Source organism: Pristiophorus japonicus, chromosome 1, assembly GCF_044704955.1.
Source record: "Pristiophorus japonicus isolate sPriJap1 chromosome 1, sPriJap1.hap1, whole genome shotgun sequence".
Lineage (NCBI taxonomy): Eukaryota > Metazoa > Chordata > Chondrichthyes > Pristiophoridae > Pristiophorus > Pristiophorus japonicus.
The window spans coordinates 102,385,112-102,390,610 of NC_091977.1; positions in this window are offsets into that span (position 1 = coordinate 102,385,112).

Here is a 5,499-nt window from a genome sequence, read left to right on the forward strand (position 1 = left end):
TGAATTAGTGGCTCTCACTGAAGCTCTGAGGCTGGCTAGGGAAACGGAGTAAACATCGATACAGACAGTCGATATGCTTTTGGAGTAGTGCATGATAAGATGATAGCCTGGAGCAGAAGGGGATACATGACCTCAGGAGGAGGGCCGATTAAACAAGAGGAGATTGTTAAAAGATTACAATTGGGCCTGAAGAAGTAAACATGCTTAAGGTACAGGGAGAAGCCACTCCACAGGAAAAGGAGGGATGGAAGCAGAGAGGGGCCCAACAAAGGACCAACGGGATATGAAAGAAACAATGGGAATATGGTGGCCCTGGAATGCATCCAGGGGAGCCTATTAAATTTATACCACAAGTATGTCCATACAGGTAGAACCAACATGATAAGCTCGATGTCCAGATGCTGGTGGTGGAAGGAAATGGGTAGAGATATAGAGGACCACTGTAGAAGGTGCGTGATATGCGCAAAATACAACCCGGGGGGGAAGTAAAGGTCAGAATAGGACATCAGCCCTAACCGAAAGGACCTTGGGAAAACTTGCAGATAGATTTTATTGGACCGTTACCCAGCAACAAAGGGAAGACATACTGCCTAGAACTAATAGACCAGTTTACGAAGTGGGTAGAGGCTTTCGCCACTAGAAATTGTTCAGCAGAAACGGTGGCCAGGATCCTAGCAGAAGAAATAATGCCACTACAGTAGACTTAAATAAAGGTACACACTTCACAGGGAAGGTGATGAAACAGGCCTGCGCTTTACTAGGGATCAGGCAAAAATATCCCATATCAAAGAGACTGGAAAGGGATGGGTAGACAGGATACCCTGAATACTAATGAAGCTCAAGATAACCCCTAGTTGGACGACAGGACTGACACCCTTTGAACTAAAAAAAAAGATAGGATATGGAAATTTGTAATGGAACTCTGTAAGTAGTTACATGATTTAAAGACACAGGCTAGAGATTAGCAAATCAAGGATTTAGAGAACGACACTAAGGAACAGAAGGTCCAAACACCCCAAATAGGCATTCAGGTGATTACCCCAGAGAGGTCTTGGCTCGTACCCAAATGGACCGGACCCTATCAGGTAATAATGGTAAGTTATGATAGTTATAAGGGGTATCGGCAAGTGGAAACACTGGACCCAGTTAAAAAAGCATGGTCACTAACTAACCGGTGACGACCGGGGAATATTGTTTTTTGCAGGACTCTAGTGCTCATGGAAACAACGTGGGGTAATGCAGCCTCATATCAAGGACAGCAGGCTGAGGAACGGCAAGGCCTGTATTACAGGGATTCGGTTGACATTAGTTTAAGAAAGAATCAAAAACACTGATGGTGACGGACGGAGCAACAGTAGACTTAAATTGTAGTGTCTCTACACTGTATTATAAAGTCACATGAGGCATATACTGCAGACAAGGTCACTCATGACCTGCACCTTTATTCCCAGGACCAAGGAGTGCTGAGCCTGCGTGGAACCTCCCTTTAAGTACCTGGCTGACCAGGTGAGGAGTGTTTCCCACAAGTTCACCCCCTGTGGTCAAGGTGTGTATTTCACAGTGTACAGTGTTGTTACATATTGGCCACAGTTATGTGAAGGTTCCAAACATGACATCACCTCCCCCCTAATGTCTTTGGGTCAAAGATTGAGTCTTTCAGGTGGTCGACGCTCTCTCATGGAGCGCCGCAGTTGTGGCTTTGGTGGTTGAGCCATGGCATGCGTCTCTGTCGCCTGAATTGGTTCCGGCCTGTCCGCAGGGACTGTGCATGCTGTTGAATGTTCTTGTTGCTCGTTCACTGGCAGTGGTGTGGTTGACATCCCATGGTCTATTTCAGGTTTCTCAGTGTCCATGCTGAACCTTTTCTTTACCTGGTCCAGATGTTTGCAGCATATCTGCCCATTGTTTAGTTTGACCACTATGACCCTGTTCCCCTCTTTGCCTATTACAGTGCCCTCAAGCCACTTGGGTCCCAATGCGTGATTGAGAACGAATACAGGGTCATTGATTTCGATGCATCTCCCCACTGAGTTGCGATCATGGCACTCGATTTGGGACTGGCGCTTGCCCCCAACAATGTCCGACAGAGCAGGATGAATGAGGGACAGCCGCATTTTAAGCGTGCGTTTCATGAGTAGTTCCGCGGGCGGGACTCCCATGAGCGAATGCGGGCGGGACCTATAGGCCAGCAGGAGGCATGATAGGTGGTACTGAAGAGAGGGTCCTTGAATCCGGAGCATGCCCTGTTTTATGATTTGAACCACACGTTCCGCCTGGCCATTGGAAGCCGGCTTGAACGACGCTGTCCTGACGTGTTTGATGCCATTGCCCGACATAAACTCCTGGAATTCATAGCTAGTAAAGCACGGGCCATTGTCGCTAACTAGGATGTCTGGCAAGCCGTAGGTCGCAAATACCGTGCGCAGACTCTCCACGGTGGTGGATGTCGTGCACGAATTTAATATGATGCACTCGATCCATTTCGAGTATGCATCAACAACAATCGGGAACATTTTTCCCATAAATGGGCCAGCGTAGTCTACATGAATGCGTAGGCCAGGGCCACAGGCTGAGTGGGGCCTCCCTGGGGGCATTTCCCAGCTGAGCACACATCGTGCACCCGCGAACACAATGTTCCAGGTCTGAGTCAATTCCCGGCCACCATACATGTGACCGGGCAATGGCTTTCATTAGCACGATACCTGGGTGCTCGCTGTGGAGTTCCCTGATGAAAGCTTCCTTTCCTTTCTGGGGCATGACTACCCGGCTGCCCCATAGTAGGCAGTTGGTTTGGATGGAGAGCTCATCCATCCGTCTCTGAAACCGTCTGACCTCCTCGGGGCACGCTCCGTGTACGGGCGCCCAATCCTCAGATAGGACACATTTCTTTATCAGTAACAGGAGGGGGTCTCTGTTGGTCCAGATTTTGATCTGGCGGGCTGTGATGGGGGAGCCTGCAATGTCGAAAGCCTCAACGGTCATGACCATCTCCGCGCTTTGTTCCGCTGCCCCCTCAGTGGTCGCCAATAGGAGCCTGCTGCGCGCATCAGCGCAATTTTCAGTGCCTGGCCGGTGCCGTATGGTGTAATCATACGCAGCCAGCGTGAGAGCCCATCGCTGTATGCGAGTTGACGCATTGGCATTGACAGCCTTGCTGTCGGACAACAGGGATGTTAACGGCTTATGGTCCACTTCTAACTCAAACCTTCTGCCAAAAAGGTACTGGTGCATCTTTTTTACCCCATAGCCACATGCGAGTGCTTCCTTTTCAACCATCCCATATCCCCGTTCTGCCTGGGAGAGCGACCTGGAGGCATAGGCCACAGGTTGAAGTTGGCCCTCATCAGTACTCTGCTGCAGCACACACCCAACCACATAGGATGATGCATCACACGTTAAAACCAGTTTCTTACAGGGGTTGTACAAGGTCAACAGCTTATTCGAACAAAGCAGGTTCTGCGCCCGATTGAAAGCCCGTTCTTGCCAGTCCCCCCAAAACCATTCGCAACCCTTATGCAAGAGTACGTGTTGTGGCTCCAACAATGTACTTAAGTTCGGCAGAAAGCTCCCGAAGTAGTTTAAGAGTCCCAGGAATGACCGCAACTCCGATGTGTTGCCGGGCCGGGCGCATGACGGATCGCCTCAGTTTTGGATTCGTTAGGCCGGATACCATCTGCGGCAACCGTCCTGCCCAAAAACTCGACCTCTGGGGCCAAAAATGCACACTTGGACTTCTTTAGTCGCAGGCCTACTCGGTCCAGTCGGCGTAGCACCTCCTCCAGGTTGTGGCGGTGTTCCTCGGTGTCTCGACCCATGATTAGGATGTCATCTTGGAATACGATTGTGCCAGGAATGGATTTAAGGAAGCTTTCCATGTTCCTCTGGAAGATAGCGGCTGCTGAACGATTGCCAAACGGACACCTGTTGTAAACAAATAGCCCCTTGTGCGTAGTGATGGTGGTTAGTAGCTTGGATTCTTCGGCCAGTTCCTGAGTCATGTAGGCTGAAGTGAGGTCCAACTTGGTGAACAGCTTGCTACCTGTCAGCATGGCAAAAAGGTCCTCCACTCTCAGAAGCGGGTATTGATCCTGTAGTGACACTCGGTTGATGGTGGCCTTGTAGTCGCCACAAATCCTGACCGAGCCATCCGCTTTAAGGACAGGAACGATGGGGCTTGCCCAGTCACTGAATTCAACAGACGATATTATGCCCTCTCTTAGCAGCCTGTCCAACTCACTCTCAATTTTCTCACGCATCACATACGGCACGGCTCTGGCTTTGTGGTGCACTGGTACGGCGTCCGGGGTGATGCGTATCACTACTTTGGTGTCCTTGAAAGTCCCGACCCCAGGTTGAAATAGTGATTCGAATTTCTGTAGGACCTGTGAGCATGAACTTCGCTCCACAGATGAAATGGCGTGCACATCCCCCCATTTTCAGTTCATCTCGGCTAGCCAGCTCCTCCCCAAAAGCGCGGGACCATTCCCCGGGACAATCCAGAGTGGCAGCCGGTTCTCTGATCCATTATGCGTGACCACCAAATTTGCACTGCCGAGCACTGGGATGATCTCTTTGGTGTACATTCGTAATTGCGTCTCAATGCGTTCTAGTTTGGGTCTGCTAGCTTTGAGTGGCCATAGTCTTTCGAATTGTTGGACACTCATAAGTGGCTGGCTAGCTCCTGTGTCCAGCTCCATGCGTACCAGGATGCCATTTAATAGAACTTTCATCATCATAGGCACCGTTTTAGTGTATGAGCTGTGGATGTCTGCCACGTGAACCCGCTGGACTTCAGCATCCATGGCTGTGCCCCAAGCATCCAACTGCCTTGTAGACTCTTCGCCTGGTTCCTCTGCCTCATAAACTAACCTCGCTTCAGGTTTTCTGCACATTCTGGCCAAATGTCCCTTGAAATGGCAGTTTCTGCAGATAAATTGTTGAACACTGCAGGTTTTCACATTGTATCTGCCCCTGCATCTCCAGCATGAGCTGAGATTGCTGTGGACAAAGGGACTGTTACCAGGCATTCTTCTCTGTCTCTTTGATTACTCCTGATCACTCTGTTGCTGTGTGTCAATAGTCCCATCCCGGGATGCATTGTCCCTTGTGATGGTGTGAATTGCCGATCCTCCTGGCATTGTCTCTGTTGCTGTCCCACCCTGGAATCTGTTGCTGCCTGGGCGGTGTCGAATTGCCCTTGCCTGCCTGCCTGCCTGGGCGGTGTCGAATTGCCCTTGCCCCTGCCTGGGCGGTGTCGAATTGCCCTTGCCTGCCTGCGGAGTTCTGTATCACTTTTACAACATTAACTCCTGGTTCATCGCCACGTTGAAACCAGGGCTGCGTGCGTTAATTATCTTGGTCTCCTCTTCCCCTGCCAAGAAGGTCTGAGCTATCAAAGCTGCCCTTTCCAAAGTCAAGTCCTTGGTCTCAATAAACTTCCTGAAAATCCCGGCATGACCAATGCCCTCAATGAAGAAATCCCTTAACATCTCCCCCCTG